This window comes from Leucopleurus acutus, assembly GCF_964270905.1.
Source record: "Leucopleurus acutus genome assembly, chromosome: 13".
NCBI classification, from domain to species: Eukaryota; Metazoa; Chordata; class Mammalia; order Artiodactyla; family Delphinidae; genus Leucopleurus; species Leucopleurus acutus.
This window is the reverse complement of record NC_139155.1, coordinates 65,740,731-65,755,145: the sequence shown is the minus strand read 5'-3', so window position 1 is coordinate 65,755,145 and position 14,415 is coordinate 65,740,731.

Genomic DNA, 14,415 nt, shown 5'->3' with positions numbered 1-14,415 from the left:
CACTTAAGTAAGGATATTTATTCCAACTCACTTAACATTCAACAAATATTTATTGCTTGCCTGCTACATCCATGACAGGCTAGGTGCAGGGTTTGGGACTACACTGATGAAAAGACAGAGAATCATCCCTCTTGAGCAGTGGCCCAATGGGAGAAATGTGTATGGAAAGAGGTCATTACAATGCTGAGATGGATTCTTACCTTTAGGTCTTAGGTCATGTCCAAATCCACGAAACTCTCTCACCGCACCAGCTCCACACCCAGGCAGGAAGGTTACTGAGCCCCTAAAAACAGAGAGAACGTATTCCAGGGATGCTGAATACCTAGCAGCAGGCATTGAGCAAAGAGGGGCAGAGAAAAGCACCCCCCTTTTAAATACAGTTAAAAACAGAAGCGTGAGCGATTGTAAACAAAAAGTTTAAGTAATTTCTGCAACGAGTAATAAAAACTTTCCCACCAATAAAGCAAATTGGCATGGGACACAGTCCAGGATCGGCAGAACTTATGAAGGAAAGAGATGCTGTCTGAATAGACTTCAAGAATTTTTACCCAGTTCTTTGGACAGGAAGAATTATGTGGTAGATCAGAGCACAGTCCATGCAGGTGAGAAGACCTAGGGTGACAAACTTCTCTGCCACGTAGGCGACAGCTTATCTTGGCAACTAATCTCTCTCCCTGTGTTCTGATCTGGCCGATGTTGGTAATATTCGTGGCCACCTCGCATTTCCATCTTGAGGAATGCAGGAGGGGATGTACCTCCATCCTTTCACAGAATACCGGGTTCAGTGAATGGAAGAAACAGGTTAGAAATGATTGTTGGAAACTCCCTCTCTGTCGCATAGAGTTTGTTAATCCTCATTACATTTGTAGGTGCCACGGGAGCTTGTAGATATGTCATTTCTTTTCTTATACTCCTAAACTCTCTATTTAAACTCTCCACTTAAGGTCATTGCCAGCTAGCAGTCCTGTAAGTGACATGAAGACACCTCAGTTGTTCACTCCTCACTCTCCCCAGAAAAACACAAGTGTTTAACCCCACTCAGTGAGTCTGGTGCTGTGGCCCAGAGCCCCAAAAGGCAGGGACTCAACAGCCATCTCTCTAGCCTGCCTGCCTCCTGCCTCCAGAATCCTCATGGACGAAGGAAGAGGTGCAGTCCCCTTCCTGGGTCTGCAGACTCTGCATCTCGCCTCCAGCCCAGTGCCTGGCAACTTCAAGGCTCTCAATAAACAGTTTGAACGAGGGAGGGAAGGAAGATAGGGACGGGTGAATAGATGGATGAGTGGGTGGGTTGGTGGGTGCATGAGCAGGTGGGTAGTTGGGTGGATGGGTGGATGGATGGGGAAATAGCTGGATGATTGTTGAATGTGTGGGTGGATGGGTCAGTGGCTGGCTGGCTGGCTGGCTGATTGATGGATGGGTAGATGAATGGGTGGATTGGTGAGTTCATGGGTAGGTTAGTAACTGGATGGGTGAATGGATGAATGGATATTTGTGTGGGTGGGTAGATCCTAATTATGAGAAACACAGAACCTTAGTGCCTGGCAACTCTGTGGAAAGGCACTGAACGCGACACCCAGGTTCCAATGCCAGCTCTGATCCTGACTTGGTGTGACCTTGGGCCATTTCCTTAGTGCCTCTAAGCCTTGTCCCCTTGCAGGCAAAGATGATGTCAACCCCTGCCCTGCCCATCTCACAAACTGCTGGGAAGAACACTGAAAGGACACATACGCGTGAAGATGTTTTAGAAACCCGAGAGGCTTCTCAGGTGTACTCTTAGCCTTGGAAGGACCTTGCAGGGCATTGAGCTGACTCACCCCTGGCTTTGGAGCACAGCTGTGGGAAGAGCCTGAGCTTGGAGCCCAGACAGACCTGGGTTCCAATCCTGGCTCCACCACTTTCCAAGTGTGTGACCTTGGGCAGGTGACTGTCCTTCCCATGTCCTCCTCTGTGATGCAGAGGTGATGACAGCGGCAGCTACCCCTCGGGGCTGTGAGAGAATTCAGGGGGATCATTCAGGAAAGCACTCAGCACAGCACCCAGTAAGGGTGCAATGATGGATCTGAGGTCTACCATCTGGGGTCACAAAGAAGAGGCTCAATCCTGCCCTCTCTGTAGCAGTGTTCCCTGGAGGCCCGGAGGTGTTCCAGGACATCTAACTCAGGGGTTCAGAAACCCTGAAGTGTGTCTGTAAAAATGCTGATTGTGGGGAGAGGTCCAGGGCTTTGTGCAGAAAAGAGGCCATGGCCCGTGGAGGACTAACCACACTGATCTAATCCAAGGCCCTCATTAAGGAAAAACAGAGACTCTAAGCCACCACAAGGGCACTCGGTGGGTCAGAGGAAGGCCAAGTACACAGGCATTCAGTCCAGCGTGATACCCTCCTTACCCAGCGGCGGGGGCCTGCCTTGGAACACAGGGCCTGAGATAGGATTACCGCCACCTGGTAGCAGCGTGTACCAGGCAGAAGCCCCCAGGATGGGGGATGGCAGGAGGACCGCAGGGGTCACCATTTGGATTGCGCAGTAGGATTGTGAGGAATTTCAACTTTCTTTTTAAATTTGTCTCTCAAGTTTGTTATAAGAGGTCTTTAACAATAAATTAAAGTTGAGGGAGAAAGAGGTAGTGGCTGGTGGCAAAACGTCTCACCCACTCCCCCAGGGGACTTACAGTTCATGATCTTGTGCTGATGAAAATCAACCCAGCGAGAGGCCCAAACAGAGGGAAATAGAGTTTATCAAACACAAGTGTGACCTGCAGCGGATAATCCAGGAAGGGAACTGCTGAGCCTGGGACAGATCTGTGTCCTCTCTCAGGGCCATCCTGGCAGAGAGGTGCAGGTGCCTCTGGGGCCCCAAAACTCCAGGCCCAGCTGGAGGTAACAGGATGTAGAGGAGCTGCAAGGACACAGGTGTCAGCTCAGCATCAGGGAGAATCATCTTGTTTGTTTTCTGAGTTCCTCTTAAAATAGAGTTTACTGGTCTCGGTCTTTGGTTTTAAAATAATAACTGCTCACTGTAAACAACGTGAAAACTACAGAAAAACAAACAGGAGGAAAAAATGCCCCCCATGTATTTCACCCAGAAGGGCCGCCACTAATATTTTGATGGATTTCCTTCTATTTTAATCCTATTTTAATTGTAAACTGTAAAAACCACAACATAAATAAATAAAATGTATCTGTAAAGCTTAAAAAGTAAAAGCAATAGTGGTGATAGTTGCAGGACATTGTGAATATGCATTTCAAAATGGTGGATTCTCTGTGATGTGAATTTCCCATTAATTAACTTCACAGGCTCAGAATGTGGCCACAACCTCAGGAACCCTGATTTCATCATCTCTTTACTTTTCCTTATAGTTTTAGGTCCTCTGTGTTTGCCCTTAAACCAACCACTTTCAACTTAGCCTGTTTTTGAACTTCACATAGATTAAGTTAGAGTGTGTGTCAGGGAACTCTGTTCAGTATTCTGTAACAACCTGAATGGGAAAAGAATTTGAAAAAGAATAGACACCTGTATATGTATAACTGAATCACTTTTCTGTACACCTGAAACTATCACAACATTGTTAATCAACTATACTCCAATATAAAATAAAATTTTCTCTAAAAGTTAGACTGTGTGAGTCTTCTTTCTCTCAACACTGCATCTGATACCACCCACACTGCCCAGCACTGCTTTCACTGTGGACATGGAGGGGCCCCCACCCAGCTGTGTGCCCGGCTGGCCACCAGTGGGCAGACCTGCCCCCGGAGTAGGACCACCAACACTGAGGTGGGAGGGAGGCGTTCTCCAGGGCCTGTCATTGTCCAATGCATTGTTTCCACTTGTTTTGTTTTCAAAAATGGAGACAGCTTAATTTTTTCCTGATTATAAAAAGATATACAAAGGTTCTTTACAAATAAAATGGGGAAAAAGGTATAGAGATGGGAAGTTTCCAGCACAGCCTGAAGATCACGTTGGTTGTACCGGGTGTGTGTCCTTCCAGACTGGACCTCACATTCCACCCAGACAACAGATCAACGATAGATGATAGACAGATGATGGATAGACAGATGATAGGTACATAGATACATAGATGAAAGATGACAGATAGATTGATAGATAGATACATAGATGACAGAGAGAGGAGAGGAGATAGATGGGTAGATATTTTCCTTTCGTCACTGAACAGCACACCCACGCATGTGTGGTAACCTGGGCGTGCATCACGCTTGTGAACCTGCGGCTCTCATGACACTCAGTGGGTCCCTCCGGGCACTACTGTCCCGCACAGGATGCAGCCAACGCCCCGGCCTCCATCCCTGGGCAGGGATCCCACCACTGACTTCGGGTTGACCCTCCCCACAGGGATCAAAGGTCATGCCCATCTAAGGCTTTGAGAGCTCATTCCAGAACGGCTTCCAGAAAGGCAGCACACATTGCCCCCCACCCCTCGGAGCCCGGGAGGACCCCTGGATCCTAGGGAAGGGATGGCACAGGCGTAGACAGAGAGGGGCCCGAGGACACTGCCCCCCCACCTGTCCCACCCGACCCCTGCTCTGCTCTGAGGCGGGGGGCAGACAGGGGCCCCGAGGCCTCTTCCCAGCTCTTCAGAGCACCCACCACAAGCTGGCCTGAACCAGCCAGAAGCCCCCTTCTCAGGGAGTCTTCGAACCCCTCCCCTCCAACCGCGGTTGCCCTGCGTGTCTCCCTGGCAGCACGGAGCCCCCGGTGAGAAGAGAAGGCGCAGGGCTGTGAGCTCAGCCCTCCGCTGCTCTTGGGTTTGACGGGGGGGAGTGTGTGAATGCTGGGAGTGGGGGGCTGTGGGCTGGGGTCTGTGGAGTCTGCACAGGTGGAGCTGTGGGAAGGCCCTGTCGGTGGTCTCCACAATCAGAGCCAAAGGTAGGAGTCTGGCCCCTCTGCCCCAGAAAACGTCTGGTCCCTCAGCTCTGAGGCCAGAGACCCCCAGTTTGCCCTTGATGGGGGAGCGTTGGAGGGGAGGTCCCCAGCCCCAGCACCTTCAACAGCAGGGCCTGATTCCCCATCTCCCTGGCCCTGATCTCAAGAGTCTGGGGTGTCGGGCCCATTGGGGGTCCTGGCTGCCCAGCCCAGCTGCCCCAGGAGCCAGAGGGGGGCGAGGGTTACTGGGGAACCTGGAAGGGGTCTTAGAGATTGGGCCCCACCCACTCAGTTTTCACAGGAGAAACCGGGCCCACAGGGGGCAAAGGACTTGTCTGGGTCACACTGTGAGCCCAGCTGCTGGACTCAAGGCCCAGCGCTCTCCCCCACCACACCCATGATGTTCACACGCCCTTGGCGCTGAGGGGCCCCCTCTGCTCAGCCAGGCTCCAGCCCCACGACCTGCACCCCAACACTCAGCATTGGCCATTGTGAGCTGAGGAGTCCTCAGGTTCTGCACCCAAGGCCACAGGGCCAGCACTCTCCGGTCAGGCCTCCCAGCCAGGCTCCTCTCTGATCAATGGGCCCCGGCCTGGCTTGACTCCTGCAGGCCTAGTGCCTGTCTTCTTCATCTGGGCCTTTGGGGTCCCACCCACACCCCCAGCCACCATCCAGGCTCAGAGGCGGCCCCTGTGTGACATCCCCGTAGGTGAGTGTCGGTCCCACTCTGAGCAGGCAGCACATGAGGGGGCCGCAGGCATGGTGTCCTGTGCTTATTTATCATGAATGGGTGGGTACGCAGTGTCAGAGAAGAGAGGCCTTCCGGGCCTCAGGGAGCAGACTGAGCCCCCAGACCAGGGTCCCTTCTGACGGGCCAGGCCCCAGCCCGGCTCTCCCCCAGCCCAGGGGCCTCAGTCCATGGCTGGGGCCTGGAGCTGGGCCTGTGGGGAGCTGACCTGGGGGCAGGACGGCCGAGTTTGGGAACCCAGCCGGGCCGTCACCATGCATCGCATGGAGGGTGTCGCCCACACAGGGATGTCACCATCGTCACCTGACTGTGCTCATGGGCCACATGGAGGTGTCCGGGCTGCATTCCTGGTCACATACTCATGTCCCCATACTGTGCCACCCCAACATAGGCATACACACACATTCACACACCCCCACACAGGTGCGCACACATACGCACACATGCACATGCATGCACACACCCCCACACAGGTGCACACACATACGCACACACGCTCACACAGGTGCGCACACATACGCACACACGCTCACACAGGTGCGCACACATACGCACACATGCACATGCATGCACACACCCCCACACAGGTGCACACACATACGCACACATGCGCATACATGCACACACGCTCACACAGGTGCACACACATACGCACACATGCACATGCATGCACACACGCTCACACAGGTGCGCACACAGAGGCTCCGGCCGACAGTGCCCTCTATTGGCCACTGTTATCATTTCTCTGAAAGGTCGCAATCACACCTGCAAAGACCCAGGATGGTTCATTAGAAATCCCAGATGCACAAGTCTGGGAAGATCATTCTCTCCTTTCACAGGGTGGGGGATGTTACCTGGGCAACGTCACACAGCAGGTAAGCGGTGGAGCCCTGGCCCCCGACCCAGATTCCAGCTCATTCCAGCTCCCAAGGCCCTGCCAGAGCCCAGAGGCTGGACCCTCTGGGGCAGCGGAGCTGGGGGTCTTGTACTCCCACCTCCCTCACGTGCACAGGTGCATGGACCCCCAGGAGGGAAGATGCACCACGGGGAGAGGAATCTCCAGACCACAGAGTCCCCAAGACGGGCCTCCTCGGTGCTGATGGGATGGGGTGTCGGAAGGGGAGGGGGCTGGACTTCACAGAAACCCCAAAATGCCAAGAACACTGACACAGGCGTGCCACACGCACCACACAGAAACAAGAAATGCTAACCTGTGGTCCAATAGCTTAGATCTTCTCCCAAGAGAAGGAAACTGGTCGTGACGGGTCCCCTTGTCCCCCAGGCCCGTTGTCCCTCATTCCCCAGAAGAAACAAGCACCACCCACTCCACCCGTAGCCCCTGATCAGCTCCAAAGCCCAGCGCTGCCTTGGGCCCTGCAGACGCAGCAGGGGCCTGAGAGACCAAGTCCTGGAGCAAAGTCCCAGTGGGTGAGGCAGGCCAGACAAACACATTGTATTTACTATAATATGAGGTGTGACAAGCTCTTTAGGAAAGGAAGGGGTTGGGGTGACAGCGGTTGGTTTAGGGGGATGGTCAGGAGAAGACATCCCTGAATGAAGGCGGGCACCCCCGGGAGATGCCTGGGGAGGAGTGGTCCTGACAGAAGGGACAGCAAGTGCAAAGGCCCTGGGGTCATATGTCTGTTGCAGGAACAGCAAGGAGGTCAGTGTAGCCTGATCCAAGGAAGGGGACAGGGGAGGGAGCAGGGCCCTCGGGTGCTTGCAGAGCAGGCTGAGCACCTTAAAATTTGTCCACGTTTTCAAAGGTACCTGGACGATACCATGCCGCCATACCTGCTCCTTCTAACTTCCTGCACATACATCTCTGGGACTGGGATCCAACCAGTCAAGCAGGGGGAGCCAGATGGACAGTGTGGACAGTGTGGACACGGCAGATGCCGGCCGTTCTGCGCGGATGGACATTGGGCAGTTCGATCCTCCCCTCACAGACACGGCCCAGGGAGCCCTATGCATCCCTGGTGTGCGGTCAGCACTCCTGGAGGGCACACGCCCACCTGGAGCTGCGGGGACACAGCGTCTGCGACCTGTGGCAGCCGGAATCACAGCCCCGGGGACAGCCAAGCCCGGTCCTGCATCTGCGCCACTGCTTGGATTGTGGCCCCTGGACGTTGTCCCCAGCGGTGCACCTCCCCCATGGGGTTAAGTGAGAACCCGGGCGAGGTCCACGGGAGTCACTCGCAGGTACCTGAGCCCCGCCATCTGGGACCCCTTCCTCTGGGTGGTCGCTGTGGGTCCCCCTGCGCTTCCAACGAGGGGACAGCGACCCCTGGCGGCCGAGGAGGGGGAGGCAGGAGGGCCCAGGTTAGAGGAGACGGGGCGGGGCGACACCCGCAGGGCACAGGGAGCCCCTCCCGGTCCCTACTCTCTGGGCTGAAGCTGGGACGGGTGTGCCCATGAGAGGACCCCCACCCAGGTCGCCTCTTCAGACAGAGAGGGAGAAATCTGAGTGGGCGACGCAGGGAACCAAGTCCTTCTGGCCATGACCTTGAAACTGCCCAGGTGACCAGGAAGAAGGAGAGCGCTCCTCTCTGTCAAGAGGATCTGAGCGTCTCTTAATTAGAGTCGGCTCTTTGGCTTCTGCTCCCTAAAAAAGGTACAGGAATTCTGCACCTTGAACCAGTTCTGGGGGAATTTAGCAATCAATTTGGGGGAAACTGGCATCTTTACCACATTGAATCTTTCAATCCATAAATATCCTCGCTCTCTCTCTCTCATTAACAGGTTTTAATAATTCTCAATGAAGTTGTATGTAGAAGTTTCCCCATAAACAAATGACTTGGGCATGTCTTTAGATACATCCCTAGTAAACTTATATAAAGTTTTTTGAGATTTTATTGAAATGTAGTTGATTTAGAACATTGTGTTAATTTCTTCTGTACAGCAAAGTGACTCAGTACGTACATATTCTTTTTCTTATTCTTTTCCATTATGGTTTGTCACAGGATATTGAATATAGTTCTCTGTGCTGTACAGTAGGACCTTGTTGTTTATCTGTACTATGTGTACTAGTTTGCCTCTGCTAATCCCAAACTCCCATTTCCTCCCTCCCCCACTCACCCTCCCCCTTGGCAACCACAAGTCTGTTCTCTATAAACTGATATTTTTAATGCAATTGTAAAATGTATCCTTCTTAAATGCTATTCTCTATTCATTTGCTGTTATATAGAGATACAGTAAGTTTCTATATTTGAAATTGGACCTGCTAAATTTGCTACAATTTTTTATAGATTCTGTTAATTTATCTACCTTCTGTGGGACTTGCTACATACTTAAACTTATCATCTGTGACGAATGACAGTTTTGCTGCTATCTTCCCAATTCTTATACATTTCATTTCTTTCCCAGTTATTTCAAAAGCCAGTTCGGGAGTGGGGAGAGTTCCACTTCTGGAACAGCAACACGAAGAGTTCCACAGACCCATACCCCAGCCAAAGGGGTGAAAATTATTTTTTAAATTTCTGTATTTATAATAACATTTAAATGTATTTATTTATATGTTTATAATTATATATTTATAATATACAATATATCTATGTTTAGATATATATTTATAAATATATTTATATTTATTATATGTTTGTTATAATTATGTATTTATGATAATATATAAATATATTATATGTTTATAATTGTGTATTTATAATATATGCATATATTGGTTTTATATATTAATTTTAAATTTATGTATTTTAATAATACATAAATTTAAATTTATGTATTTTAAATAATACTTAAATTTATGTATATATTTTAAGAAATAATATAGTCTTTTTATAAATTTATTCATTTATTTAATTTTTGGCTGCATTGGGTCTTCACTGCTGCACGCGGGCTTTCTCTGGTTGCTGAGAGTGGGGGCTGCTCTGTTGCGGTGCGTGGGCTTCTCATTGCGGTGGCTTCTCTTGCTGTGGAGCACAGGCTCTAGGCGCATGGGCTTCAGTAGTCGTGGCTCGTAGGCTCTAGAGCACAGGCTCAGTAGTGTGACGCATGGGCTTAGCTGCTCTGCGTCAGCTAAGATGTGGGATCTTCCTGGACCAGGGCTCGAACCCGTGTCCCCTGAATTGACAGGCAGATTCTTAACCACTGCGCCACCAAGGAAGCACACATAGTCTTTACACATAAATATTTAAAGTCTTTAAATATCATTAAAGTCTCTCTCTATATATTTAAATTCTCTGGAAACAGACCTAAGGGCATACAAAAAAATGTAATATTTATTCAAGAAAGTCTACTAAAACTTGGCAAGAGCAGTGAGAGTCTGTAACATTTCACCTATGACCTGTTTCCTCCCCCCTCCCAGCCCAACACGACGGCACCTCCACCCCAAGTAGGTGCAGAAAGAACACAGGGCACCCTCCCCACCCAGCTCCAGGTCTAGGTGATATCTTCCTGACATTTTCCCCAGGATAAATGGTTGCCTCTGGGCACGATGCAGGCTGATTGCTCTGCCCCTCAGCTAATAAGCTCCAAACGTGCTTCCTTGTAAAGGAGAATCATACTCACCTGGTCACACATCACAAATAAAAGACCTGCCAGCTTCCCCAAAACACCAGGCTGAGACCTTTCAACGCTAGAGGGCGCCAGAGACCGCCCAATCCCATCCAGGCTGCAGGGGCTGCCGCTCAAAACTTGTAAAAACGAATGTAGATTAGGTTTGAATTTCAGAAAAACAACGAATAATAGTTTCAGTATCAGTATGTACCCCGCAACATTTGGAACACACTTATACTAAAAAATTATTCACTGTCCGGGCATCCTGTATCTTACCTAGCAACCCTATTCATGACCGATGAAAAAAGGGAGAACGGCGGTGACTTTGCGTCTTTTTTTCTTTGCTCCTTATTGTGTGGGTATTTGTATTTATCAAACACGTTTTCTTTTCTTCTCAGTACTATTTTATGTAGGAGTTGTTGGAGGTCCGCAGAATTCAGTGGAACTGTGACTGAGTTTCAAGAGGAATTAACACAGTTGGCCGTGGATACAATGACTCCTGGGAGCAGGTGTCCCTCATTTTGGGGAGAGGGTGAGATCCGGACGCCGAGGTTTGGCCAGCGGTTGCAATGCATGGCTATGCCAGCAGAGGGTGCTGGAGGAACGCGCAAGGCCACAGCGGCCAGAAACCGCCGCCCTGTTTTCCCGCTTTCCTTCCGTTTTACTGAGCACAGGAGCCAGTGATTGGTGTGAGGATGGCCCCGGGTCTGCTCAGCAACCCTGACCGACTGTTTAGCGTAAGTATGTCCCAGATCTCAGCACCTATGCCCCCACCCACGGTAGGATAGGTGGGGGATGAGGGCAGCCCCTGAGATAGTGAAACTGTGGGTCATGATTAGTCAAATCCATTCCACCTGCCGTCACTAATCAAGGCCGTTTTAAGACTTGTATGTCCTCCAAGCACGGAGCCCAAAAGATAAAATATCTGCCCTGGTTGTTTTCTAGAAACTGAGAGTCAGCTGCATCTAGTTGGAGCTGAGCTGGCTAAGACTGGATGGGACACCCCTGACCCTCCCACAGGGCGTGCGCGAGGGTCCGCTCCATAAAAAGTCCGCCCCCAGATCGTGCTGTGAGCGTGCAGAGGCCGGGAGTTGGTTACACCTGCGCAGAACCACAGTCCCTGGTCCTTTTTCCAATCATTTCCCCTCACCACGCCTCAGACCGCACTGCCCTGCTGCTTGGTTCTCCATCCTGTAAACACCCAGCCCCTGCTTTCAGGGAGACAGATTTGAGAGTGTTCTCTGGTCTCCTCATTGGCTGCCTTAAGGATAAACCCTCTCTTTGCTGCAAACCTCTGGTTGTTTAAGCGTTTTGGCCTGCTGCACTTTGGGAAAACAAAAAACAGAAGGCAAAAAAAAACCTGGTTCCGTAACAATAGCAAAACCATTACGCTAATCCACCGCAATACCCTACAGATTTCTGACCCCCAGAGGTTTGTCTTTGAATCCCTGCAATAGTGTATTCTTCTAGTCCCCAGCTGCCATTTCTGCAGACCAGCTCCTGCTGTGTCCTCAGGCCAAGTCTCCCCACCCGGGGGGCCGCTGACGCTGCAGACCTGGGCAGCGCCGCCCCCCCAATGCCCTCCACAGTGGTGGCACTTCCAAGGCCCACCTCTGGCCACGTCCTGTGGCACGTGGCTTTGCCTCTGGCAGGCTGCACATCACTGCAAAGTCACACCCTCTTGGGAAAGGTCTGAGTCTCAGCCTGTGTGAGTCCCTTCACTGTCCAGCCTCCCTCTGCCTAGAGGTGGCAGGTAGGACATGAGTGAGCCTCTCAGTCCTCTGTTTCCCTTTTCATGAGTTATCTACTCTTTTTTTTTCTTTTGGCTGAGTTGGGTCTTCATTGTTGCACGCAGGCTTTCTCTAGTTGTGGCGAGCGGGGGCCTCTCATTGCGGTGACTTCTCTTGTTGAGGAACACAGGCTCTAGGTAGGTGCACGGTCTTCAGTAGTTGTGGCTTGCGGGCTCTAGAACTCAGGCTCAGTAGTTGTGGTGCTTGGGCTTACTTGCTCCGCTGCAAGTGGGATCTTCCCAGACCCCGGCTCGAACCCGTGTCCCCTGCATTAACAGGCGGATTCTTAACCACTGCGCCACCAGGGAAGTCCCGAGTTATCTACTCTTTATGGTAAACATTTCTGCTTCAAATAACTGGTGGGGTTTGTGTCCTGACTCGACCCTGATTGACACAATACAGCATCAAAAGGTGGCCGAGAAACAGAGGTCATTTCCAAACAGTTGCTGTCACTGATCTGAAAGTGAAAACCAAGATGAAGACACCTTCCAGAGAGAAGTGGGAGATGGGGATGGGAGGTGGCCTGAGGTTACCAGTGCTCTTTACCCCAAAGGGCTCAGAAAGTTAGAATTCAAGGTAACAGGAGTTTTAGTCTATGAACTAATGTGTGACCAGGCAAAAAAAAAAATTAATTAAAAAAGAAGGTAGGTTTGACTCACTAGGGGCATCTCTCCTCAAGTCTTCCTGCAGTGAGTTCTGTAAGCATCTGCTGTGTGTCCACTTCTAGAGTTTCAAAAGCCAGTCTGGGAGGGGGACAGTCCCACTTCTGGAACAGCAACAGGAAGAGCTCCATAGACCCACCCCCAGCAGAAGTGGTGACAGTTATTTTTTAATTTGTATATTTATTATAATATTTAAATGTATTTATTTATATATTTAGAATTACATATTTATAATATACAAGTATATTTATATGTTTATAGTTACATGTTTATAATATATAAATTTATTTATGTTTATATTTACAGAATGTGTAACTATATGTTCATAGTTACATATTTATAATAATATATACATACATTTATTTATGTCTATTAGTTATACATATTTTAAATTTATATGTATAAATTTTAAGAAATAATATAATATTTATATATATTTAAAGTCTCTATAAATTCAGTGTCTCTGGAAATGAGTCTAAGGGCATAGAAAAAATGAAATATTTATTCAAGAAGTCTATTAAAACTTGGCAAGAGCAGTGAGAGTCTGTAACATTTCACCCATGACCTGTTTCCTTCCTCCCCTCTCCCCCCTGCCAGCCCACTATGAAGGCACCTCTACTCCATGTAGATACAGAAAGAACACATGGCACCCTCCCCACCCAGCTCCAGGTCAAGGTGGCACCTTCCTGAGAGGAGCAGTCTTCAGCACTTTTCACCCCCCCCACACACACACCCCAGCTACCTGTTGCAGTGGCTAAATTCCAGGTGAGTATGGTTTGTGACACAGAAGCTCTGCCTTGGAGGCAGCACACTGAAAACACTGGGACACCTATCAGCCTCGCCCAGCTCATTTGTAAAGTGGGGATTCCATGCTGGAAGAAGTAAGCCAAGAAGATCAAAGGTGCCCTGATGACTGCCAGATCCTCAAACAGGGTTGTCATTCAGAGAGAAGACACCCAGAGCTGTGGCTCAGAGATTTCTTCCAGGGAGAGAGGTGGGACAAAATAAAGTACTCTAAGCCCTTCTATAAATGAGCTAACTTTATTTGCAACAGGCTGTGAGAAAATTCAAAACTATTGAGCTTGTGGTGAAAAACAACTAAAAGGAGACTGGTAGTGTCTTTAGATATAAGCTGAATCACAGGCCACTAATTTACCAGAGAGAATCAGGAAAAGGGACAACTAAAAAGGGATTAGAACAAATCTCAAACACTGACCTCAAAAACAATCCCTGCAAAAGAGCCCAGATTTAATTGGACCAGCCTGTGAAGCAACTGATGCCCCAGGACATTGTTGAGATGATAGAGCAATCAGCTGCAATTAATGAAGCTTATCAGATGGCTATGGTCAGGAAGAGAGGTTCTGGCCAGGGCAATCAGGCCACAGAAAGAAATAAAAGGCATCCAGATGGAAAGGGAAGATGACGTGACCTTATACATAGAAAATCCTAAGGAATAAACAAAAACACGACTAGAGTTAATGAACACGTTCAGCAAGGTTGCAGGATCCAAGATCAATATACAAAAATCATTTGTGAGGGCACAGATGGGTACAAAGTTTCAGTTATTCAGGAGGAATGAGTTCTGGTGATCTAATATATAGAATGATGGCTGTAGTTAGAAATACTGCATTGTATACTTGAAATTTGCTAAGAGAACAGATCTTAAATGTTCTTATCACAAAAATGTATAAGTATGTGAGGAGATGGATAGATTAATTGGCTTGATTGTGGTAATCATTTCACAATGTATATGTATATCAAAACACCATATTGTGTACCTTAAATATATATAATTTTAATTCGTCACTTATATCTCAACAAAGCTG